Source organism: Cnephaeus nilssonii (assembly GCF_951640355.1).
Source record: "Cnephaeus nilssonii genome assembly, chromosome: 5".
NCBI classification, from domain to species: Eukaryota; Metazoa; Chordata; class Mammalia; order Chiroptera; family Vespertilionidae; genus Cnephaeus; species Cnephaeus nilssonii.
In genome coordinates, this window is record NC_137076.1 from 62,613,388 (window position 1) to 62,641,356 (window position 27,969).

At 39.3% G+C, this 27,969-nt stretch overlaps 1 pseudogene across 1 annotated transcript; it reads left to right on the forward strand.

Annotated features, from left to right (window-relative positions):
* Positions 1-318: 318 nt before the first annotated feature.
* Positions 319-27,800, forward strand: LOC307099057 (disintegrin and metalloproteinase domain-containing protein 20-like; annotated as a pseudogene). The gene is made up of 4 exons: positions 319-384; positions 2,081-2,162; positions 26,530-26,921; positions 27,700-27,800. The product of its transcript is annotated as a disintegrin and metalloproteinase domain-containing protein 20-like (transcript).
* Positions 27,801-27,969: the final 169 nt, after the last annotated feature.

A 27,969-nucleotide genomic window follows, 5' to 3' on the forward strand; every position in this document is an offset into this window, starting at 1 on the left:
TTCTACATATGAGTGAGATCATGTGATACTTTCTCTGAAGAAAACTATGTCCAGTAAGTCTATCCCTGCCATTCAGGGTAGGACAGGAAACTTCTTCAAACTGTATTTTTAGGGGACATTTAACAAAGTATCGGTCAGGAATTGGTCAGGAGAATCTATAAACTCACTCTCGACACTTCATGCACAGAAATTTAATGCAATGAGTTGGGTGACAAAGTTGTCAGAAAAGATTAGAGGGGTTCAAATGAGGTCTGAGGTAGTTTTTCCCAAAGACCAGAACATACAGGAAAGAATGCCTCATCACTATTTCAGGAGGCCATGGCCATCTGTGTCGAAGATGCTCTTGGCTGCTGCAAGAGCATTGTGGATTCTCTTGCTGTCGCTGTAGGAATGAGCCAAGGCCCTCCAGGAGCCCAACGCTGCTCAGGGAAGGATGTAGAAGTAGAACGGGGTTGACCTTGCTCTAGACCTTGGACACTGGCTCCCATTGGCAGGGCCAACAAGGATAGTGCTGCCAAAAGAGTGTGCTCTTCCCCACCACCCTGATACTTAAGGTAGTGACAGTACTGATTCCCCCAAATTTCCAGTAAAAACACCAAGTCCAAAAGCAGAAATGCTCTTTAGGAACAGAACTTACCACTCATAATAAAATTAAAACTTCATGCCATCCAATATTCTTTTTATAGTTAGTGAGCAATAAGGAAGATTTTATGTGCATGATGATATTTAAAATCAGATTTGTAGGCATTCATCTACTCATGGTACTCTAATTTGGACTGGGCTTAGCTTGAAAGCTCTTCTCATCTTCCCTGCAGCTGCATTCAGCTGATGAATTGACCTGCTGCCTGCTCTGAGGTAGCCCATTCACATGTCTGTCAGTTAATTGGGTTGGTTGGCTTGGACACTTAACTTGTTCCTCATGTGGTTGCTACCGCAGGATAGCCCTGGCCCTTCCTACATTGCAGGTGGGAATATAAAATGATGCAGCCACTTTGGAAAAGAGTGTGACAGTTTCTTTAAAAACACACGTTCATTTACCATCCAACCAAGCAATTCCATCTTTAGGACCTATCTAAAATAAATTAAAACATACGTTCACACAATTATTTTATGGAAATATTTCTAGTATATATATAAAAATGAAAAAGTAGAAATAACTAAAAATTCATCTACTGAAGGAATAAACAAACGATGAATACTGCTCAGCTATAGAGAGAAACAAAGCACCTTCTACAACATGGACAAACTATTAAAATGTTGTTTATGGAAGAAGGCTAACACAAACAACACATATTATATGATTTCATTTACCTGAAAAAAGCAAATATCTAGATAGGCAGAATAGGTTAGCAGTTGCCTATAGCCGAGGTGGGAACCAGAAATAACTGCAAACAGTATTTTTCAGTGATGAAGATACTTAAAATTAGATTGTAGTGATGGTTGCAAAACAATGCATTTAAAAATTAGATTGTAAAAATTAGATTGTAGTGATGGTTTCAAAACAATACATTTATTGAAAATCATAGAATTATACGTATACAACAAGCAGATTTTATTGTATGTACATTGCATCTTAATAAAACTCTTTTTGAATAATTAATAGAATGATTTGAAAATATCAAAATCTATGACTATAAGATTTAAATAAATTGATTAAGCATTTCATGGGATTGACAATACATATCCATTTGGAAGGAAATTATTTAAATACTTTTATAAAGCTCTAATTTAAATAAGTCCTAAAGATATTACATACTCATTACCTGTTACAGTTAACCTGGCCCAGGTAAACCGATTGTGGTGTTGACACTATCTGCTGCCTAAAGCAGGAAAGTTGAAGAAAGCAGTACCATTATCCCATTCTGTCCTGTAGTCACATGAGTCAGCAGATGTTCTGTCACACTAATGCGGAGCTGAGTATCCAGAGTTTGCACAATAAGTGGCCATGCTTAAACTTGTGAAAAATGTCAGAAGGATAGAGGTAGTTCACCAATGTGTTTTCTCTTTTGTCACCAAGAAATTTATGGTGAAACATATCTCTTTCTTTTGCAGGCAAACCTCACTTCATTGTTCTTCGCAGATACTGTGTCTTCTACAAATTGAAACTCAACATCTTCCCACCAGCCAAAAGATTATGACTTCTGCTGAAGACTTAGATGATGGTAAGTACTTTTTGTAATAAAGTATTTTTTAATTAAGGCATATGCATTTTTTACATATAATGCTATTACACACTTAATAGAGTACAGTATAGTGGAAATTTAACTTTTATATGTACTGGGAAACCCAAAACTTTGTTTGATTTGGCTTTATTGTGATATTTACCTTATTGCAGTGGTTGGAAATGGACCCACAAATCTCTAAGGTATTTCTGTATTTTTCAACTGAACAAACCAGTTGTGTAGATTAGTTACATTTTTCTCTGTTTTCCAAATGATTTATTTTTAAATAGTGTACTTGGTATTTATTTTTGTAAATTATAGAGATAATTTAAACAGCTTTGAAATTTCTGTATAATTCATTTAACATGGATAACAGTGTGGCGGTGGTGGGGTGGTGGGGTGGAGGAGATGGTTGGAGGTGGAAGTTAGCATAGAGGGGATAAATGGTGATGGGAAAAAATAAAATTAAAAAAAATGTTTTGATTTAAGGTCAATTCTAATAATTTATGCTTTAAGCAAGTAATGTTGTATCAGAGGATGCTGTCCTCAAAAACAAATGCACATTTGAAATAATTATATAATTTGGAATAATTATAATTATTATTTCTGGAATAATTAAATATTTGAGATAAGAGGATGGAAGAAGAAAAATGTTTCACTGCTAAATTCATTTGAGGTTAAAATTTTGGAATTTGAGTTTAGAGAAAATAGAACTGGTAATGATAACATGATGTCAAAAAGGTAAGTAGAGATAAATGGCTATGAAATGTTTATATCAAGACATTGATTTAAAAAATAGTGGAATAAAGGGAAAATGAGAGCTGCTGATTTAGAAGGTGGGAGAAGAAAAAAATTACTTTCACCTTTGGATGATTCTAGCTCTATTCTGTGCAAATGAAAATCCATACTGAAATTTGAGGGATATGTGGTTTAAGTGTGCAACTTATTCTAAAAGACAAAGAATGAGTCTAGACAGAAGAATAGACAGTGATGATGAGGTGCCTCTCATAATTAGGAAATGGGAGGAATAAGAGAAGTCCTTGGATAAGAGAAAGCACAGTCTTAGAGGTAGTGGAAAACTAAGATAATGTATTGCTAGGAAAACCAAGGATGAAAGGGTTTCAGGAATGGCATGGCAGGTAGTTTCAAATGCAATAGTTGTAAAAGATTAAACACTATGAGAAAAATGTCAATTTTTTAGAATATTAGTTTCTATAGTAGCTATCAATTATTTATGTATTACTATCTTTCTCTCTTAGTTTTAAGAAAAAGAAAAATCAATTTTTATAATAAAGTTAACCTGCCTTGTTTGTCTTAATAGTTTATTTTAAATAAATATAAAATTATAGATAGGATAATCCATTAACCATTTAAACATGTCCAATGATAGTCTGTGATTATTCCTTTTAAAACACATTTCTAAGCTTAATTAGCAAAACATTTCCAAGAAAGCAAAAATATCCAGTTAAGGTAAGAAGGGAGAGAACAAGTGCATTTCCATCCTATGTTTTTGTTTCCTGTTTTTAAAACACTGGTAACTATTAACTGTAATTTTGCAAATTAGACATATTATCAAGAGTTGTACAATGTCTACTAATGCATGTAAAGAACCAGTAGTTTTTACATAGAATAGAAAATGATTAAATTTTAATAAATAGCTAAAAAATGGGTCAATATTGTACACAGTTTTTAATCTAATTAAAGACATTGCTTTCAGAATTTGGAAAAAGTCCCTGTGTTTTACAGCTGGGAAAATAGAACTTCAGCAGAGACCTGGACTTTAATCGCCATGAATAAAATGCTTATTTTAATTTTATCTGTTAATTATTATTAATGATACAGAATAATACTAAATGGATTTCTCCCCTCATCCCTTTGGCTTATTTAGAGATACACATGACCTATAAACCAGAAAGAAACCACAGAGAAATTTTCTATTCCAATAGTTAGAGGGTTCTTCCTAAATAATAACCCACACCTGCTATAGATTTACCAGTTAATATGCCAGCTACCCACTTTATAATTATGTTCACAACTTCAATCTAATTTTAGTCATGACAGCCATCACTAGCACAGAATTTCACTAAATGGTTTATTTCCAAAAGAATTCCAGTTGTGGTAATTCACTGTCATTCTGACTCTGACAGTGACAAATGGAAAAGTCAAGGAGTGATTTACTTTTGAAAGTTACTAATATTTTCTTGAAACATAATTTGGAAAAATTATTCATTCAATAAATATTTATTAAGAGTCTGCTATGTTTCATAAACTATTGCAGTTTCTAAAGATAAAGCAGTAAAAAAATAAAAACATTCAGAACCTGTGTCTTTAAGAAGCCTAATGTCTTGTACATCCTCTTTCTGCAGCCTGTCCTCAAAGACAAAAAGAGCCACTTGAGTTTTTAGTGGAGGCAAAATTTTGCTTCACTGTCGTATGGATTTTGTTTTCAACTGGGGCTGAGAATCAAATTGACATTAAGACAGATCAGCAGGCCCGGCCAGCATGGGTCAGTGGTTGAGCGTCCATCTATGAGCCAGGAGGTCATGGTTTGGTTCCCGGTCAGGGAACATGTGTGGGTTGCGGGCTCAATCCCCAGTGTGGGGCACGTAGGAGGCAGTCAATCAATGATTCTCTCTCATTGCTGCTGTTTCTCTCTCTCTCCCTCTTCCTTCCTCTCTGAAATAAATAAAAATATATTTGAAAAAGAGACAGATCAACAGGAGAAAAGCATATCTACTTATAAAATAAAAGTTTTATGTGACATAGATACCATGTGACGTAGATACTTTCTGATAAGGAATGAAGACCTAAAGACATGGTGAACCTGCCTGCTTTTATATTAGGTTGAACAAAGAGCCAAGTATGGAAATGTAAACTATGTGGGGAGACTAAGAGAAGAGCAGACTTATTTTAACAAGGTCTGTTTATATAGGATTCTCTCAGGCCCCGTGTCTGGTCCTTGATAGAAAGTTACTTTTCCTCTGATATCAGGAAGATGTCTTCATTGAGGGATTTGATCTGCACAAATGGAGAATCAGAGTGACCTTCTTGAAACTGCTGATTTTGTTTTCATTTAAGTGTCTTTAGCTCACAGTAATTTTTATGCCAAAGGGGCCTATTTTGGGGTGGCATATTCTCATTTCCTTCAAATTCTAGCCATCATATCTTTGTTCCATCTAGCACAAAGTAGAAAAAAAAATAAAAAATAATTGTGCCCTCTTTTTAAAGGAATTTTTAGAAAGTTACAATGGCATATCTCCTAACAGCCTTTCAGACAAAACTTAGTCACAAGGCTTCAGTCCTCTCTTGGATGTTGGGGAATCTGTCTTTATTTTGGACAACCCAAGCCATTATAAAATCCTGGGTTACTTTCTTGAAGAAGACAGGTATGGTGAGTACGGTGGGTACCTTGTTATTTAATATAAACTGCTTTGGAGCACTTTGTGGCCCAAGATAAAATAGCTGGGCAGAGTCAAATAATGAGGAAGAAAAGAGCCGCTGTTTCATTAGCAAATCTACTGACCTTTTTGATATTTGATTTTATATCCAGGCTGATGTTTAGTGTCCTTAGAAGACATAGACATGAAATTTTATTTCCAGGGAATCTAGTCAAGTAAGTGCCAGGCTGACTGCACCTAGGGGGTTCTTTCTACAAGTCTGTGGATCTCAGGTGGTATATGACTCATCTGAGGTACTTGAGAGAACTCTACATACCTGTGCCCATCTGCAGAGCTACTGAATTGGAATCTTTCTGGGCAGGGCAAGCTCTCAAGGTGACTCTTACATATGTTACATAACGAACAAAAGAACTAAGGGAATCTCTGACAAGCTGGCATAAAAAGCCTGAAGTCCAGAATTTTGCTCATTATATTTTAAATATGAATCACTGAATTTCACCCAGTCTTTTATAATCTGGGTTTACAGATCTGTTACGTCCAGAAAATAAGGATACAAGGACTCATGGTATATGCCTACATCAATCAACTTGTCTTGTTCTAAGGGGAACATATTGAATAATTTCAGTTTCCTGAAATACCAAAAGGCATTTTCTTTTTAAAGATATGTTAAGAATAACTCATTTATGTGAAATAGAAGTGGCGCAGTGCACGACACAGAACTGAAATTTCAGTTTTCCATATTCCTTCACTAAAATCTGAGTAATTCTGAGCCTATCTCTCACCTCTCACCGTGAGCCTATAATAGAAATTGAACAATGTAAAGGTTACACCTAAAGGGTTCCTAGAATACTGGATAATTGGATTGTTAGTATCAAGCCCTTCATTTCCTTGTTTGTTGGGCTTAAAAAGGTGCCATTTCACAGGAACCTAGATGGGACCTTTTGTGTTGAAATGCTGAGCTGCTGGAGGCTGACTGCCTTTTAAAATTAGGCCAAACTGGACACCTTGAAGGTGCTGGTGCTAACAGTGAGAACATTGTAATTGAGGGCCTTTGTTCCTTGTTTCCTTTGAAACAAGTGATATTTTGTTTATTTACACATGAACACAAAACTATTTGGGTTCATTTTGGCAATTCTTTGAGGCAGATATTTGTGAAATACTGCTGATCATATTTAAATGTAATTTATCTCTATCTACAGATGACCCCCATCCTGGTGAAATAAATTCCTTTACTCTTTCCATTATGATTTAGCTTTTTATTCATTTTTGTTCCCCTAGCTTTCTTGACAATCATTTCAAATTCTATTTAGGGAATAGCACCAAGGGGCATGACCAAGATGAATAAGACTTCCCATCTGTATTCTGATGGGCCTTTGAATGAAAGAACACATTTCCAGAAAGTTAATAAGCCATGGGGTTCATTTATAATGAAACTACGCTATACATTTCATGAACAAAGTAAAACAAAATATTTAAAAATTTTAAACAATTTCTATTATAACTGATTTTTTTTTTCCCTTCAAGGGAATATGGTCCCCTTTAGAGAATGAAAACCTCCCTCTTTTTCATAGATCTAGTCCCTGGCCTTATATCTCAAAGATGAGGAGAATAAGTGAGATTTCTACAGAAAATATATTTCTCTAACACTGCCAGCATGCTAGCTAAATCTTACTTTTGTGCTAGGGCAGAATCAGAAATCAATAGTATTATCCAGTGAAACACTGAATAAACAACTTCAGCCTCTCTAGGTGTGTCTCCCTTTGGTATGTTATCCACAAGCTTTTATGTAAAAAAAAAAAAAAAGGGTTTCTCCTTTACCAATCCAGCATGTTCTGAGGGTCCCTAACCTTAATTTCTTTTTAATATACAGATATATCCATAAAAATATGTGAGAATATCAGATGCTCAGAAAAGAAAGACATATGGATTATATTATACAGGAAAAAATTAAGATCTAATAACATTTTTAATGGCAATGTGGTTAATTTGCTTTCCTTTAAACATATTCTGAACTCAACTCTATATATTACATTTAAAATGTTTTTATTTTTATAATTTTATAATTTTTATAATTTATAAACATTAATATATGCCATATCTACATTAAATAAAAACATTTTAAATGTAACATAATGAGTTGAGTTCAGAATAATATATAATGAGTTGAGTTCAAAGTCATTATTAATGTTTAAACAACTGTCATTATTTGCAGATGACATGATATTGTACATAGAAAACCCTAAAGATCCCATCAAAAACTACTAGATTTAATAAATGAATTTGGCAATGTAAGAGGATACAAAATTAACACCCAGAAATATATGGCAAAAACAATATTTGATATATTGCAAGTTTTGATAAATGTCAGAAGAAAAGTTGAGTAAAAAGGTAGTATCCAATAAGACATATGATTTTATATAATTTCTACAATTTTAAATGCATGCAAACAAGATGATATGTTTTGGAAATATTAAAATAATTTAAAATGTTAATGAAATTCAAAATATAATACATTTGATTGGAAGAAAGTGAGGTATATTAGAGGCTTTAAGTATATTGAAAACATTTTATTTTATACTAGAGGCCCAGTGCACAAAATTTGTGCAGGGGAGCAGGGGCGTCCCTCAGCCCAGCCTGCACCCTCTCCAATCTGGGACCCCTTGAGGGCAATCGGACATCCCTCTCACAATTCAGGACTGATGGCTCCCAACTGCTTGCCTGCCTGCCTGCCTGATTGCCCCTAACTGCTTCTGCCTGCCAGCATGACCACCCCCTAACCATTCCCCTGCCAGCCTGATCAACACCTAACTGTTCCCCTGCCGGTCTGATTGCCCCTAACTGCCCTTCCCTGCTGGCCGGGTCACCCCCAACTGCCCTCCCCTGCAGGCCTGGTCACCCCCAACTGCCCTCCCTTGCAGGCCTGATTGCCCACAACTGCCCTCCCCTGCAGGCCTTTTTGTGGAGGCCATCTTGTGTCCACATGGGGGCGGCTACCTTTGACGACATGGGGGCGACCATATTGTGTGTTGGAGTGATGGTCAATTTGCATATTATCTCATTATTATATAGGGTGATGGATTTGGGAAACATAGGTACTGAATAAACAAGTTTTACATGTCTTTATATAACTTAAATATTGCAAAATTAATTTTTAAAACTATTATATTGGGAGAAGATATTCATAAAAATATACCTCACAAAATAATATAAAAATATAAAGATAATTCTTCCTAATCAATACCAGTTACAAACAGCACAGTATAATATTGATAGTTCATATGAACAGGCAATTCACACACAGAGATAATAAATTTAAGAAAATTTGCACAAACTCCATAGTAGATTTGGAAAGCCATTAAAAAAAGGTACATGGTACATTTTATTAATTAGTCTGAGAACTCCAAAATGAAATATAAAGTATTACAAACATGTTATTTAAAAAAAATATCTCCTAAACATTTAAAAAGCAAAATAATAGTTAATTTTGGAAAATGGGCTATTTTTGTTGAGTGTGTGTGTTGGGGGGAGTTCTACTTTTAACATATAAGCCAGTAATTTTAGTTTATTTTATGTTAGAAATCTCTCATGTACAAATACAAAAAGTATCATACACATATTTTATCAAAATATATTGAAACCACTTATACATCTAGTGTCACATTTACATGATGAAATATTATATTTCATTAAAAAAAAAGAATTAGTACTAACTATCAAAGTGGTATATTTGCAGTAACATCATGTTTATTTTTAAATAGAGACAAATGTGTATATATATATATATGTATATATATATATACATATATATAACAATTTATGTAATTTTTAAAATATAGAAAAATTTCATATATTATATAATAGCTATTAAATATGATTAGCTAACATCTGCTGTATGCTGGGTACTATTACAACTATTTTGCATATATTATCAAACTGAGTACTCACAATAGCCCTATATTTAAGATAATTTTATTTTCCCTGTTTTATGTATAAAGATAGTGAAACAGCGAGATTAGCAGAATCAGTATTTCAAGTGAGTAAGCCTAACTCTGGAGCCTGTTTTCTTAGTCACTGTACTCTGCTGCCTGTGTCTGGGTATATGTGTGTGTGTTTGTGGGGTGAGATATCTACATATTTAAAATAATCAGGAGGGCCTGGCTCATGTGGCTCAGGGGTTGAGCATTAACCTATGAACCATGAGATCTCCGTTCAATTCCCTGTCAGGACCCATGCCTGGGTTGTGGGCTCGATCCCCAGGAGGGGGCGTGCAGGAGGCAGCCAACCAATTATTCTCTCTCATCATTGATGTTTCTATCTCTCTCTCCCTTTCCCTTCCTCTCTCTGAAATCAATAAAAACATATAAAAAAGATAAAATAATTATGAGGAAAGCAATGCCTGACATCTATCAGTAACTGCCTTACATAGGAGGGGGAACTAATGGGACTAGAGATGTCAATATAATAGTGCACCAGCTTTATCATCTGACACCAATTCCAATGTGTGGGTTTTTTCCCCACACCACCAAGCAATTTTCAGGCACCAACTGAGTGTCCTATAATTCAATTCCATTCTGACACTGTGTACCTGAGGATGGCATCAGATCCCACAGGTTAAGGACTCAGTCCTATTAGACTGCTCCCCCACCTTCAATCATCACACGTCCAGGTTGTCACCTGTGTTTCCAATCAGGCCACTGGAAAAGGTTCCCAAGACTCCCTCCTCAAGTTTGATTAATTTACTGGAGCAGCTCACAGAGCTCAGAGAAACATTTTATGTACTAGGTTACTAGTTTATTATAGCCAAATGGAAGAGACTTTTTGGGCAAAGTACATCGGAGGGTCTCAGAGTTCCCATGCTTTCTCTGGGCCAACCACTTTCTTCGTATCTCCCGGTGTTCACCAGCTTGGAAGCTCTTTGAACCTCCGCCTTTTGGGTTTTTATGGACACTTCATTACATCGGCATGATTGATTAAATTTTTGATCATTGGGAATCAATTCAACTTCTAGTCCCTCTCCTCTCCCTAGAAGTCAGGGTGTGAAACGGAAGGTTCCAATACTCTAATCATATGCTTGGGTCCCCTGGCAACCATCCGCCATCCTTAGGTTACCTAGGTGCTTTCCAAATCACCCCACTAGCATAACTAAAGACACCTTTATAGCTGTCATGACTTAGGAAATGTCAGTGGTTCTAAGAAGCTCTGTGCCAGGAACAGGGACCAAGACTACATATAAAATAAATCACAGTCTTCATTATGCGTTTCTGACAATCTATTTATTTCCTTGATGTGTGAGAGTTCTGATTATTAGGAATGATGTAAGGCTTAGAGAAGGGGATTTCAACTAGAAAAGAGCTTAGAAACCAATCACATGTAACCCTCAAAGCCCTCAAATATTATCCCCATTCAAGTCTTCACACGTTCCCAGGCAAGCAAACAGAAAGTGTTTTCTTCCAATAGGTAAAACAATATCCCAATGTTTGGGTGTGTTGGAGTGGCTTGCCCACACTTATAAATAATAGTAAGAGTCAAACCCAGGTTCATGACCCACACCCATAAACCACAGTAGATCCAAAGAGATGGAGCAAGGTGGTTTTTTGAGGAGGAATATACGGGCATGGAATTTATTTCTTATATATGCTTCTCATTCTCTCTCTTCTTCACTTTTATGAAGGGAGTTGGTACATGGAATTGCCTATGCAGAATTCTCCTTGACCTTTGCTGTCTCTTTCCTTGGGAATCAACAGATTAGGACTCCTTCCTAGTTACTTATGTAAGAGAGGTGAACTCTCCCATATTGTACCCTTAGAATGGTAACAACAGCAAACTAAAAAACACAGGAGCAGGATTTGTGGAAATTGATTGGTTAGGAGTATATGATGTCCAGTCCCTGTACTCAAATAGCAAGGTGGTTAATAGGTGCAGATGTTTACCCATCCACGGATAAAGTATAAGAAGTATCCTTACCTCAAAAAATGGATGCCTGCACAGGGCATGATAATAGGCAAATAGGAGCTTCAGAGATGAGAGATCCAGTCATATCAGTTGATTATTGTAAATAGCAATAGTATTAAGCTCTCTCGAGAACTAAACAATCAATGTATTGACTGGTGGTCCCTGGAGGAAAAGGAAACCAGCAAAACCTTAAAATGAACATTCTTAAATGGTACCTTGTTTATACAGAATATATAGAAATCTATAACTCATGGATCCTGAACAGAAGTAGGTGTTTCTTCAGAATACCAATATTTGTAACATTTCTTATGATTTTATTGTTGTGTGTCTATTCTTCTAAATGGACTAAATTTTTCTTGAGAATAAAGATAGAATTTGATTAACATTTATAATCCTCAACTGTTAGGATTATATACTGAATGTAGTAAAAGCTTAAACTATTTTTAATTACATTCATTAAGGTATTGTACCATCCTTGCATGCCCAGGATAAATCCTACTTGGCCATGGTATATGATCTTTTCGAATTAATGCTGGATCTGATTTGCTAGAATTTTGTTGGGGATTTTGGCATCTATGTTCATGAGAGATATTGGCCTATAATTCTCTTTTATTGTGTTGTCTTTATCTGGTTTTGGTATTAGGGTAATGCTGGCTTCATAGAATGAGCTTGGAAGTGTTCCTTCCTCTTGAATTTTTTGGAATAGTCTGGGGAGGTTAGATTTTAGTTCTTCTTTGAATGTACATGATACATTACATAAACAAATTGAGAGATAAAATTCACATAGTCTTATCAATTGATTCAGAAAAAGCATTTGACAAAATTCAACACCCTTTCTTGATAAAAACCCTCAGCAAAATGGGAATAAAGGGATCATACCTCAACATAATAAAATCCTTATATGACAACCTACAGCCAACATCATACTCAATGGGCAAAAACTAAAACCATTTTACCTAAGAACAGGAATGAGACAGGGATGCCCATTTTCACCACTCCTGTTCAACACAGTACTGGAAGTGATAACCATAGCAATTAGATAAGAAGAAGAAATAAAAGGTATCCAAATTGAAAAAGAAGATGTAAAACTGTCATTATTTGCAGATGACATGATATTGTACATAGAAAAACCTAAAGACTCCATAAAAAATTATTAGACTTAATAAATGAATTCGGCAATGTAGCAGGATACAAAATTAATGCCAAGAAATCGATGGCATTTTTATACACCAATAGTGAACTTACAGAAAGAGCAATTAAAAAAACAAACCCATTTACCATCAGACCAAAAAAATAAGATACCTAGGAATAAACTTAACTAAGGAGGTAAAAGACCTGTACTCAGAAAACTACAGGAGACTGAAAAAAGAGATAGATGAAGACATAAACAGATGGTAAAACATACTGTCTTCATGGATTGGTGGAATCAACATCATTCAAATGCCCATACTATCCAAAGCAATCTATAGATTCAATGCACTTGCCATTAAAATACCAATGGCATATTTCACAGACCTAGAATGAACTCTCCAAAAATTCATCTGGAATAAAAAAGGAGCCTGAATAGCTGCAGAAATCCTGAGAAAGAAGAACAAAGTAGGAGAGATCTCAATACCAGATATCAAGCTGTATTACAAAGCCACTGTTCTCAAACTGCCTGGTACTGGTATAAGAACAGACATATAGATCAATAGAATAGAATAGAGAACCCAGAAATTAGCCCAAACCACTATGTTCGATTAATATTTGACAAAGGAGGCAAGAACATACAATGGAGTCAAGACAGTCTCTTCAATAAATGGTGTTGGGAAAATTGGACAGATACATGCAAAAAAATGAAACTAGACCACCTTCTTACACCATACACAAAAATAAACTCAAAATGGAAAAAGGACTTAAACATACAATGGGAAACCATAAAAATATTAGAGGAATCCACAGGCAGCAAAATCTCAGACATATGCTGAAGCAGTATCTTCAGTGATACAGCTCCTAGGGGCAATGGAAACTAAAGAGAAAATAAACAAATGGGACTACATCAAAATTAAAAGCTTTTGTACAGCAAAAGAAACCATCAACAAAACAACAAGAAACCCACTGCATGGGAGGACATATTTGCCAATGTTATCATGATAAGAGTTTAATCTCCAACATTTACAGGGAACTCATACAACTTAACAAAAGGAAGATAAACAACCCAATCAAAGAATTGGCAACAGATCTAAATAGATACTTTTTGAAGGAGGATATAAGGAAGGCCAGAAGACATCTGAGGACATGCTCAAAATCCCTAATCATTTGAGAGATGCAAATCAAAACGACAATGCGGTACCATCTCACACCTGCCAGAAAGGCTATCATCATCAAATCAAAATGGCAAGTGCTGGAAAGGATGCAGAGAAAAAGGAACCCGCTTGCACTGCTGGTGTGAATGCAGACTGGGGCAGCAACTGTGGAGAACAGTATGGCTTTTCCTCAAAAAACTAAAATTGGAACTCCCATTTGACCCAGTGATCCCACATCTAGGAATATATCCCAAGAAATCAGAACCACCAATCAGAAAGGATATATGCACCCCTATGTTCATAGCAGCAAATTCACCATACCTAAGATTTGGAAATAGCCTAAGTGCCCATCAGTAGATGAGTAGATTAAAAAACTGTGATACAGCCCTATCTGTTTTGGCTCAGTGGATAAAGCATCAGCCTGCGGATTGAAGGGTCCCAGTTTCGATTCTGGTCAAGGGCATGTACCTTGGCTGTGGGCACATCCTCAGTAGGGGGTATGCAGGAGGCAGCTGATCGATGTTTCTCTCTCATCGATGTTTCTAACTCTCTATCCCTCTCCCTTCTTCTCTGTAAAAAAAATCAATAAAATATATATTTTAAACAAAAACAAAACCGTGGTACATCTACACAATGGAATACTGTGCTGTGGTAAAAAATAAGGAATTCTTACCATTTGCAACAGCATGGATGGAACTGGAGAGCATTATGCTAAGCGAAATAAGCCAGTCAGAGAAAGATAAATATCACATGATCTCACTCATTTGTGGAATATAATGAACAACATAAACTGATGAACAAAAACAGATCCAGAGACAGAGAAGCATTGATCAGACTGTCGAACCTCAGAGGGAAGGTAGGGGAGGGTGGGGATAATGGGGAGAAATCAACCAAAGGACTTGTATGCATGCATATAAGCCTAACCAATGGACACAGACAACAGGAGGGTGAGGGCATGAGTGTGGGGTGGGAGAAATGGGGGGATAAGGACATATATGTAATACCTTAATCAATAAAGAAAAAAATAAGTAAATAAATTCATTAAGGGAATCCAGACCCTGAAGTAATGGGAGTATTTTTCAGAAGCTTAGCTTTTTTCATGTCCCGGTGCATGAAATGTTTGCATTCGTGGGGGTCCCTCAGCTCGGCCTGCTGTCCTGCACCCTCTCACAGACTCAATCCCTCGGGGGGGCAGGGAGTGGGCCTAAGCCGGTAAAAGGACATCCTTAGTGCTGCTGCGGAGGTGGGAGAGGCTCCTGCCACCAACTCTGCGGCTCACCAGCCGGGAGCCTGGCTTCTGGCTGAGCTGTGCTCCCCTTGTGGGAGCACACTGACCATCAGGGGGCAGCTCCTGCATTGAGCGTCTGCCCCCTGGTAGTCAATGCATGTAATAGCAACTGGTCGATCCACCCACCATTCAGTTGATTATCATATTCGCCTTTTATTATCTATCTAATAATAGAGTAATATGCAAATCATCACTCCGCTACACTCACAAGCCACGCCCACCAGCCACGCCCAGTCACGCCCACCATTCAATCTGAGTGAGTATGCAATTAAACTGAAAACATGGCGGCAGCCCCGCCCCCCAGCCTCTCCAGGTCTCTGGGAGTTGGAGAAGTCAGGCGCCAGCGCCTGAGGCTGGCTGCAGCCACAGAGACCAAGAAGCCGCCTGCCCCATGATCCCAGGCTGCAGCCAGCCTCAGAAGCCTCAGGTCCACCTGCCCAACGTCCTGGGGAGACGGAGAAACCGGGCCCCAGCGCCTGAGGCTGGCTGCAGCCACAGAGACCAAGAAGCTGCCTGTCCCATGATCCCAGGCTGCAGCCAGCCTCAGAAGCCTCAGGTCCGCCTGCCTCACATCCACCTGCCCCACGTCCTGGGAAGACGGAGAAACCGGGCCCTGCGCCTGAGGCTGGGTGCGGCCGGGAGATGAAGAAGCTGCCCGTCCCATGATCCCAGGCTGCAGCCAGCCTCAGAAGCCTCAGGTCCGCCCGCCCCATGTCCTGGGGAGACAGAGAAACCGGGCCCCAGCGCCTGAGGCTGGCTGCAGCCACGGAGACCAAGAAGCTGCCTGCCCCGTGATCTCAGGCCTCAGCCAGCTGGAGAAGCAGTTCACTCCACGTCCTGGGGGAGACAAGAAACCAGGTGCCAGTGCCTGAGCCTGGCTGCAGCCCGGGAGATGAAGAAGTCGCCTGCCCTGTGATCCCAGGCTGCAGCCAGCAGCAGAAACCTCAGGTTCGCCTGCCCCACCTCCTGGGGGAGACTGAGAAACCCGGCCTCAGCGCCTGAGGCTGGCTGCGACCTGGGAGATGAAGAAGCCGCCTGCCCCGTGATCCCAAGCCGCAGCCAGCTGGAGAAGCCGCCCTCCCCACGTCCTGGGGGAGACAAGAAACCGGGTGCCAGTACCTGAGGGTGGATGCGATCTGGGAGATGAAGAAGCCACTTGCCCTATGATCCCAGGCTACAGCCAGCTGGAGAAGCTGCCCACCCCATGTCCACCCGCCCCACGTCCTGGGAGAGTTGGAGAAACCGGGCACCAGTACCTGAGGCTGGCTGCAGCCCGGGAGATGGAGAAGCCGCCCACCCTGCGGTCCTGGGCACCAGTACTTGTGGCTGGCTGTGGCCTGGGAGACAGAGAAGCCGCCCACCCTGCGGTCCTGGGCACCAGCACCTGCGGCTGGCTGTGGCCTGGGAGACGGAGAAGCCACCCACCCTGCGGTCCAGGTGCCAGCACCTGCAGCTGGCTACAGCATGGTAGATGGAGAATCCGCCCACCCTGCAGTCCTGGGCACCAGTACCTGTGGCTGGCTGTGGCCTGGGAGACGGAGAAGCCGCCCACCCTGCAGTCCTGGGCGCCAGCACTTGCAGCTGCAGCACAGGCGAAGCCCCCTGTCCACCATCCCCTGAGGCTGCAGCCAGCCTGAGCGCCTATGGCTGACCAGAGGGAGGGAAGCCCGGATCCTGGGTGCCTGTGGTCAGCTGGAGGAGGGAATCCTGGGTACCAGGTGTGGGCCGAGGCAGAGGTAGTTAGGGGCAATCAAGCCAGCAGGGGAGCAGTTAGGGACAATCAGGCTGGTAGGCAGAAGCAGTTAGGGGCAATCAGGCAGACAGGTGAGCGGTTAGGAGCCAGCAGTTCTGAATTGTGAGAGGGATGTCCAACTGCTGGTTATCCCATGAGGGGTCCCAGATTGGAGAAGGTGCAGGCCAGGCTGAGGGACAAACTCCCCACTGCCCCCCACCCCGTGCACGAATTTCGTGCACCGGGCCTCTAGTATAGGATAACTGTCAAACTTCTTGATACACTATCCATTCATAGACTTATTTATGTTTTGAGTAGTTGGGATTAACCTTTTATGACATGTGTGATCAGCTAAAGTAAGTTATAGATTACTATATAATAATTCCATGAAATTTTACAAATTAACATCAAAATAAATCTGTTCTTGGTATACAAATGTGTCCATTTGCATACTTTTAAAATTAAATCTCAGATTTTTAATGGGGTTATAAGTAATGTAAATTTCCTTCTGGGATAATATATTTTGGTTGGAGGTATATCTAAAATAATAATAATTTTACAATTATAGTAAGTCAGTTGCTATGTGTCAAGCACACATCTGAGTTCTTTATAAATATCATGATTAATGTCAGGTCATTGGTACCTCTCCTGCTTACCCTCTTTACCCTATCTTTCAAGTCAGGAAGAAATACATGTGAGTTTACAAATTTTTGAACAGAATTAACTCCTCTGTTACCTGAATACCTAGTCTCTAAATCATATGGATTATTTTGAATAAACAAACAAAAAAAAGTATTTCAGACATGCATCAAAGGACTTAACTATGAATTACTTACAATTAAAACTTTTATAAACCTCACTTAAGACATATAATCTGTAATTATTTAACTGGCTACTTATTCTTGATATTTTCCAATGCACATACATAGAACAAGCTAACAGCCTTTACAGGCTGAGCTCCATCCCAGATCCTGAAACAAATCCCTTCGCTAATCCTGCAAGATTTAATTTGTTCTACCTCACATGACTGACATTTTAGCATTTGGAACTACTGTTCTAATTTCTGTTACTATATTAAGTTTTCTAAGAACAACAAAAATCATTTTAGTTCTCTGTAGGAATACTTGCACTCAGTTAATTAATCTCGCATTTTAAATATCTGTAAGCTTCCATTAAAGAAAATATATGTTTTGTAGAGCATAACGGAAAACTTTGTCTGTCATAACCCCTGTGCCTTTCCATAGGTATGCCCTGTGTGTCTCTTATTTAAGAATCACATAGTAAATTTTGCTGATCTGCAGAACTGAATTATGTGTTTCATGATATTACTAAATAATATGTGCTGCATATAACAAGGTATTCATGTCTCCCCATAACAAAGCATTTATCTTTCTTTGTTTATTCATTGACTCTACAAGTAGTTATTACTGCATAGTAGTTCCTACCATGGGCCAGGAACTGTGCTGGAGGTAAAGCAATCAGAAAAGAACAGATACCAGCCATTCTCTCAAAAATGTGGTATAGTGTAGTAACTAAAAGTAAACTGTAAGTTATGTAAATAAAAATTCATCAAGCTATAAGCTCATAGAGCCTAGGAATTCATTATGGTGTGGCTAGTTAGGGCAGAACTAGTTAGGGACAAGCTCTTGATTAAGTAACATCGAGTAGATATCTATAAAGGAAAAGTTAAGTAAGAAAATAGTTGAGAGGACAAGGAAAACAATAGAAGGGGTTGTTTTCTAAGCAGAAAAAGAACAGTATGTAAAAAAGGGACACATGTTTCTGGAAAAATTCATGAAATATTACTGTGGTATATTTTGAACTGTGGTATATAGGGGTTGCAAGTAGACCAGTTAGAAGCTAAGTCACTAATAAGGAGGGGGCAGGGTAAAATTACAACTTGAACTTGTGTGATGACAGTGGAAAGGGGGAAGAAGGTGATTTTAGTGGAATTTGGTTATTATTGAGTGATAAGTAAGATGTAATATGTGAGGGCAGGTGAGTGTGACTTCTCAGTATTTACATATTCATAGAAGCAAATAGAATCAATCATTGAGATAGCAAATACTGAAGGAGACATATTTGATTTTCTGTTTGAAGGATATGCAGAAGAGATTCTGTATTTATTTGTAATATGCTCAGTTTGAGGTAATTTTAGCCTTTATTTATTTAACATACTAGAGGCCTGGTGCATGGAATTCGTGCATGGTGGGGGAGTGGGGGTGTCCCTCAACCTGGCATGTGCCCTCTCACAATCCGGGACCCTTCAGGTAGGGTCCCTAGGCCTGGCCACCTTTCTGGGCCTATCAGGCTTTCCTTCCCCCAGCTGCTGGTAGCTGGCCCCACCCCCGCTGCTGCCACTGCTTGCCATCTGTGCAGCGGTTGCCTCCCTCTGTGGGGCGATTGCTGGCCAGCCCTGCACACCCACCACAGTGTTGCTGGCCAGTGGCCTAGGCCTCCCTCTGTGGGGCAATTAATCACAGGGCCCTCAGATTGATCGCCCCTCAGAGGGAGGCCCCGCCCACCCACCACAGCATCACCAGCCTGGTAGCCTGAACCTCCCTCTTTGGGGCGATGGATCGCAGGGCTCCACAATCTATCATCCAGCAGAGGGAGGCCCCACCCACCCAGCCAGGGTTCCGCAATTGATTGCCACACTGAGGGTGGCCTGGGCCTCCCTCTTTGGGGTGATTGATCATGGAGCACCCCCATCAATTGCCTCACAGAGGGTGGCCTGGGCCTGCCTCTGTGGGGCAATTGTGGGGTGATGGCCGATCCCCCGACCAATCGCATCGCACTCACCTTGGCTGGCCTGGCACCAGTGCATGTCATAGCATGGTAGTCCAGAAGGTTGTCTGGACAGTTGTTCTGCTGTTTGGTCATTCAGTCAATTTGCATATTATGCTTTTATTATTATAGACTAGTGGCCCGGTGCACAAAATTCATGCACGGGGGAGGGGGGTTTCCCTCAGCCCGGCCTGCACCCTCTCCAGTCTGGGACCCCTCAGGGGATGTCTGACTGCCGGTTTATGCCTGATCCTAAACTGGCAGTCAGACATCCCTCTCACAATCTGGCTCCTAACCGCTCACCTGCCTGTCTGCCTGCCTGCCTGAACGCCCCTAACCACTCTGCCTGCTGGCCTGCTTGCCCCCAACTGCCCCCCTGCTGGCTTTCTCACCCCCAACTGCCGCCCCTTCCAGCCTGATCACCCCAACTACCCCACACTGCCGGCCTGCTTGCCCCCAACTGCCCCCCACTGCTGGCCTGATCGCCCTCAACTGCCCCTCCCCTGCCGGCCCTCTCACCCCCAATTGCCCCCCTTGCCGGCCTGCTCTCCCCAAACTGCCCCCCCTGCCGGCCTGCTTGCCCCCAATTGCCCTCCCCTCCTGGCCTGATCACTCCTAACTGCCTCTGCCTTGGCCCTGCCTCCATGGCTTTGTCTAGAAGGATGTCCGAAAGGTCTCCCGGTCTAATTAGCATATTACCCTTTTATTAGTATAGATATTAATGTTCTACCTAGTGCCAAGAAAAATCTTAGTGCCTTAAAGTATTAAGTGGACCATTAGAGATAGAATATAAAACTCAGTGAAGAAATTTAAATATAAATTTTCAAATCATTGACATATAGATTGCTATGGACCTATAAACATGGATGAGGTAAGGTTGAGAAAAGAAAATATATAGCACTAAATTGAGGAGTTCCAGTGCTGGGAGAGATAACAGGTTATGTATGATCCAGAAAAAGATATCTAGAAGCTGGAGCCAGATATAACAGAATAAGATAAATAGAACCTGGGTGGTGAAATCCAAGGAAAATGTTTTAAGTGGGAAATAATCCATAGGACAGTGAAGAAACCTAAAAATATGCTTTCAAATTAACCTATGGATTCATTTGTGCATATTCACGATTGATTCTCATTACTAGTGGCTGCTCATCACTATATTTTCAAGCATATCAACTCAAAACATTTGGTATTTGCATAGTGTTCATCATGAAAGCATTAACATTGTATTAGAAGGTAAAATATGTACAATGTTCATTGTTTTAGCATTATCATCCATCAATTTATGTTAATTTCAAAAGATATAAAACAGTATCTTATGTATCTGAAAAATCTGTATAAGGTTGTAATTTTAATTTATCAGTGAGTGCTTCTACATTAACTAAATATGCACAGATTTATAAAATAGAGATTAAAATATGAAAGCAATCAAGCTATTTAGAATCTAATTAGCTCAAAAATTAGATGGGTAACATAAATGCATAATTAATCTGGTTTGACTGTGACAAACTTGAAAGGGAGATTATGAAATTAGTAACAGAAAAAAATAATTAAAAAAAGAAACATGCTTTGTAATCAAAGCCAAAGTAAGAGAAGTCATCAGACATCTTTAATTCTTACAGCATTTTATGTGGAACATTTCATATTATATATTAACTAGTGTCCCGGTGCACAGATTTGTGCACATTGAAAGGAAATTAATTAGAAGAAATATTTTAATATTGCTATTTGCCCTTTCTCTATAATAGAAGTGTCCACCAAATTCATGATCGACAATGACAGATCAAAACACATGCATGTGATTCGTGCCAGCGTGAGCTTTATATGTATCATGCATATGCAAGTCAACTTAGCCTTTTATATACACACGCACGCACGCACGCACGCACACACACACACACTAGAGGCCCAGTTCATGAAATTCGTGCACAGGTAAGGTCCCTAGCCCTGGCTGGCAATCAGGGCCGATTGGGGCCTTCCAGCTGCCGGCTGGGGCCTTCCTTCTGGCTGCCGGCTGGCGCCTCCCATCCCCCGCTGTCGTTTGCTGGCCAGGGTCTTCCTGAGTTCTGCACCACTCTCTGGTGGTCAGCACATGTCATAGCAAGTGATAGAACTCCTGGTCTTCTGGTCGAATTCCCATGGGGACACTTTGCATATTAGCCTTTTATATATATAGATAATAAACTTGCTTAATTAGACCTGCTTTCTGATTTAGCTAAACTTTTTCCAGCCCAGTGAAGCACCCCAACTTCTCTTTCAGGTAATTGTCAGCAACACAGCAGTAAATATCAACATGAAACAGATTATTATTGTAGATCATGCAGGGAGAACAAAGGGTAAAATATTTAACTGTAGCAGTGTTTGACAATATTCTGTGCAGTGAGAAAACTTGAAGTCATTTTTCAAGGTCCACCATTTCTTACTTCTTTTCAGTCAGGTCAAGTTTCTAAGCTTTTTAAATCTCCATTTTACGGCTAATGAAAAGAAAATAGGATTCTACCAAGTCTCCTATCTACCTACTCCAGGACTTCTATGAGGATCAAATGAGATGAGGCATGGGAAAATGCTCCACAGACATGTGGTTAAAGTGTAAAATGTTTCCACCTGTCTATAAAGCAAGTTGTGTTCCTGAGCTAAAGAAACTGCAAGGAGGCTAGTTGCTAGAGAGAGGAAGCCAGGTGTTGCTACATGATGTCATTACCTGGACACTTAGCATATTAGCCTTTTATATATATAGATAAATAAATATAAGGAAAAATGTTGTATTTCCAACAGGATTCCTTAAAAATTCTTGTAAAATACTTATAAAGTAGATAAATTAAAACACTGTTACTTTTGTATTTTTACTTTTATGTGCAAATAATTTCAAAATAAAAATTATTAAAATATTATAAAGAATACTAAAACAAAAGAAGACTCATTAACCCTTTCCCCATGTTGAAATATTGTTGACATTTTTACCTCATGTGTTGTATCCTTTTCTCTTTTTCATTCTTTCATTATCCTTTTCTTTCTATGAACAATCTAAGAGTAGGTTCTATGTTATCATTGCCAAATATTTAATAGTGACATAATAGTTTTATCCAAATTGCTCTCCATATTCCAGTTGCCAATTGATCTAATATTTTTCTGTGTACCAAAATTTTTCTTCCATAAAGTATCCTGTCTGGGATAAAGTCTTATATTGAGTTGTCATTTCTCTTTAGTCTCCCTAAATGGAAAAAAAATTGTTGGCTTTTCATTGTACTTTGTGAATTGATATTATTGAAAATTACTTCCCAATATTTTTGTTGTTTTGTTGTAACTTTCATTTTAAAACAAAACTCTTTCAAGTTTGTGTGATGCTTCTTCATTTTTAGATTTAGGTTTTATATTCCTAGTCTAAATACTTTCTAAGTGATATTGTGTCCTATTCAGGGTATCATATCAAGAGGCACATCATGTCCATCTTCCCCTCATTAATAATGTTAAGTTTTATCACACTGTTAGGGTGTTATCTGATATGCTTATTATAAACATGATTCTCAAATATGTCCCAATGAACCCTAGAATCACAAAATTAAAACCTGGGGTGCCCTAAGAAACTTTTAATTTTCTAGGGGAACACAATGATGCTCAACATTTACCAAGCACTGTACATATTATTTGCTGGAGGAGACCTCACAGTTACATTGCATCATGCTATGTTCTTTCAAAGATGTTATAGCCTTACAAACCTAGGTGTTTAGTGTTCACTGGGATGAAAACCAGTACACAAAATGCAATGTAGAGGGTCACAGCATTTAATGAGATTCCAAATTTGAGAATTTGCTCAATGCCCAATAGTTCATTGTTTGTTTCAACATATGTATATTTTTTCAAATGGTTATTAAGCCTTTGCATGTAATGATTATTAAGTTGTTTGAATCTAATTATTTACTAAATAGAACCTTTGCTACTCATTTATTTTTGCCCATTGGAACTAATATAGAATTACTCAGATACTGTACTGAGTTTAGAAACTTTCTCACTATAGGGTTACTACTTTTTTCCTTTTGTAATTAATAGGCAATCTATACTGAGACACTTTAATATACTTTAATCTTCAATATTTAATCTACCCTGGGACACTTTAAAATCCTCACCATCCCCCTCCCTAATTAATCATTATTGAAGAGTATTGCCTGGTTCAGTCTTTAATATAATGAATACAAAATTATTATTTCTATTTCTATTATTTCCTCTGAATTCAACAGTTCACACTTGGCATTTTTACTGAAAGCATGAGCTCACTTTCCCCCCCACCCCCTATCAATCTATGTATCTATCCATCCACTTATCCAACCATCTAGCTACCATTTGTTATAGGTATGGCTTTGTGAATTTAAATTTTATTTCAAAGTTTATAACTCATCACTCTTCTTGATTATTCTGTTGATTAAATTGTCCCAGATTTGGCCCCTGGAAGCCTATTCAAGGCAGTACCTGCGTCCTTGTGACATGTATGCATTCTAGTGCTTCTTTTCTTTCTGGCATGGCAAGATGTTACAGTCTCATTTTGGACTTCCCAGAACCAGCCCTTGAGTTAGTTATTTTTCCAAATAATCTAACTAATGTATTTGCATATTGACACACATATGTAAAAATTAAAAATTTTCGGTAAAATATGATTGTGTGTGTTCAGATATTATTTCATTGATGGCTTTGTGAAAAAGATGGTCATTGAGTTGCTCTTCAAAATCAGGTAAGATTTAGACATACAAATCTTTGGAAAAGAATACATCTGCAGATGGCATAATTCAAAGTCATGGAAACAGTAGCTTGAGAGAACGTACAGGAGAAAAATAAAGCAGTTCAGTTTATTGATTTATGACATGCTTAAAAATAGTGTGGGTGGAGCATACATTAGAAAAAGTATGTGAGAATCATATATTGAAGACTCTGAAAAATAAAATTAAGGCCTGCTCCTTCATTCACTCATCTCCTTCCTCCCTTCACTCACTTTTCCTTCCCTCCTTCCTTCTCTAATATTTCCCATATATCTGATTATTTAAAACTACCACAATACGTATTCCATTATAGGTATAATGTTTAGCAGCGTTGTTTTCCTGTCTGAATTGTGTTATAAGCATTTCCTTCTAGTTGCTTATGAATTTATTTACCAGGATAAACAAATAATCTCGTTGGTTTATTTTATTCCTCTAGAGATTGATGAGAGTTTTCACTTAAATTAAGGATGATCTATATTTCCAGGCACCTATGCCCCAAATTGAAATTAATCAGAGGTTCTTTGTATCAGGAGAATCTAAGGCACAAGGGTTATATTTATGCTAATTTTTGTTAATATGACTGGAAGGCATCAGAGCATAATGGAACACAGAACAACCTTGGAGTCTTAAGAATAGAATTTATTCCACAGCTTCACCAAAGGAATAATTTGTAGTATAAGTACTAAAAATTGTATCTTGTCATAATATATTGTGAAAATCTCTGCAGGTTGGGAATTATATTTAACGCAATAATTTCAACTGTTACTTTGGATCTCATTGTGTATTGGCACAAAACATATAAAACATATTATCTGTTGTCTACCTACATATACCTAAATTGATTTTAGTATTTTATACTATTAAAATCATCATGTGATAAGCTTCTGTTAATGTGTTTCTTTAAGCATGTGTCTGAATATATATGTATGTACATTCACATTTATTATTGACTAATTATCTTCAAATAAGTTGTATTAAGTTATTATCTTAACAGTTTAAGTCAAATACTTGGAAATCTGTACAATGTTAGTTTTACTTATATTTCTATTGCATTTCCATGGTCCCTGTCAAATTTCTACTTTAGATCATTTGGTAAAGAGAGGTGGCTGGAGCAAGACCGCCTGTAATGTGATTAACATACATACTAATATCTATAAAAATTGTATACCTTTTTAATGTGGTGCATATATTTTTTAATTCTGGCAACAAGTGCTTATGTATAGCATTATATAGATACTAGAAGCCCGGTGCACGAAATTCGTGCACTGCAGGGGGTTGTCCCTCAGCCCAGCCTGTACCCTCTCCAATCTGGGACTCCTGGAGGGATGTCCGACTGCCCATTTAGGCCCGATCCCACCAGGGATCGGGCCTAAATGGGCAGTCGGACATCCCTCTCACAATCCAGGACTGCTGGCTCCCAACTGCTTGCCTGCCTGCCAGCCTGATCACCCCCTAACCACTCCGCTGCCAGCCTGGTTGATGCTTAACTGCTCCCCTGCCAGCCTGTTTGCCCCCAACTTCCCTCCTCTGCCAGCCTGGTCACCCTAACTGCCCTCTCCTACAGGGTTGATCACCTCCAACTGCCCTCCCTTGCAAACCTGGTCCCTCTCAACTGCCCTCCCTTGCAGGCCTGGTCCCTCACAACTGCCCTCCCTTGCAGGCCAGGTGCCTCCCAACTGCCTTCTCCTGCTGGCCATCTTGTGGTGGCCATCTTGTGTCCACATGGGGGCAGGATCTTGAACCACATGGGGGCAGCTATATTGTGTGTTGCAGTGATGATCAATCTGCATATTACTCTTTTATTAGATAGGATAGAGGCCTGGTGCACGGGTGGGGGCCAGCTGGTTTGCCCTGATGGGTGTCCCAGATCAGGGTGGGGTTCCCTTGGGGTGTGGGGCGGCCTGAGCGAGGGGCCTGTGGTGGTTTGCAGGCCGGCCACGCCCCCTGGCAACCCAAGGGGAGGCCCTGGTATCTGGAATTTATTTTCCTTCTACAATTGAAACTTCGTAGCCTGGGGCGGAACCAAGCCTGCTGTTCTGGCTGGAGGGGAGGGGTGTCTGTTCCATTTGGGATTGTCCCAAGGTGGGCACTCCCAATGCCATGGTCCCCAGAGTGGTGATTCCCATGAGGGTAATGAGCACTGGCATCAGTTTGAAGCGCTGAGGCTGACTTTCTTTCAGCATGCATTTTTGGGGGCCAGAGACACATTCATACGAAGGTCAACAAGATTTTCCTGTCTAGACACCTCCCAGCATTCACCTACACAGACCAGGGTGCTCTCCTCAGAGATCAATCTTTTTTCCAGAATGATAGCTACCGTCAGGGTTATGTGGAAGGGCGCCCAGATACCACAATTACCCTCAGTACCTGTTTTGGGGGCTTTCAAGGAACATTACATATAAATGATATTATTTATGAAATAGACCCCAAGAGGCTTTCTACCACATTTGAACATCTTATATAAAGTTAATATGCAGGATACATAATTTCCACCCACGAGATGTGCATTATCAGAAGAAGAAATAGCTACAATTGAAGTTTCAAGAGAAAGATAATTCCACTTTGCTGCAAAGTGGGTGTGACGGCAGCTGGGGAGCCTACAATGGGACACTTCAACTAGCATTGGTAATAGACAATGAGCGATATGTTATTTGGAAAGTAATGTCACTACTGTGCAGTCCAAAATGAGCTCAACTGTCAATACAGTAGAGCATATGTGTAAGAAAATGACCATTAATGTGATTTAAGTTGGAATTGAGACCTGGGCTGAATGAAATCTCCTTGAGTTAACAAGCCTGAATTCTTTAAGGTCATCGTTTGCATCTGTAAAAGAGAGGGCTTTAATGCCCTGTGCCCCATGATACTGCACAACTTATTGTAAAACAAATTATGTGGGGATTATGGCACGGGTTTTCCTCTGGAAGCAGGCAGCAATAAATTGAATTGTGGGATTAGTAGTTTCATGGACCCCGGCTCACAGCATTTGTCAAGGAATTTGGCACATACTATTGTCATTATTTTGGCATTCCACATGATGGTTCAGGATGTTTATGGGGAATATTATGTACATAATGAATCCATACCAAAAGAATGGAACTAAATTCAGCAACTGCAGTTTTTCTCACATGTGGAGCATAAGTTGAAGGCTAGGATGTTCATTCTCTTTAGTAAGTAAAAAGGTAATCATCACTCCAACAGGCTGTGGGAACCATGTTGTAGAACAAGAGGAAGGGTGTGACTGTGGTGATTTGTGGAGGAAAGATCTGTTTTGTCAGTCAAACTGCACTCTGAAACCTGAGGCTGTTTGTGCTTTGGGGCTTTGTTGCAAACACTGGCCGTTGTACCAACAGGCAGCATTTGTAGAAAAGAGGAAAATGCATGTGATCTCCCAGAGTGGTGCGATGGGACATCCTATGATTGTCCAGAAGATGTGTATGTGCACACTGAGTAGCCATGAAAGGCCAGTGTTGGAGGCTTCTGCTATGAAAAGAAATGTATTGTCCATGATGAACAATGTTAGAACGTTTTTGGCAAGGAGGCCAGGAGCGCAAATCGGAGTTGCTACAGAAAAATGAACACCCTAGGGAAAAACACTTAAAAAAGATTTTAATAATGTACTA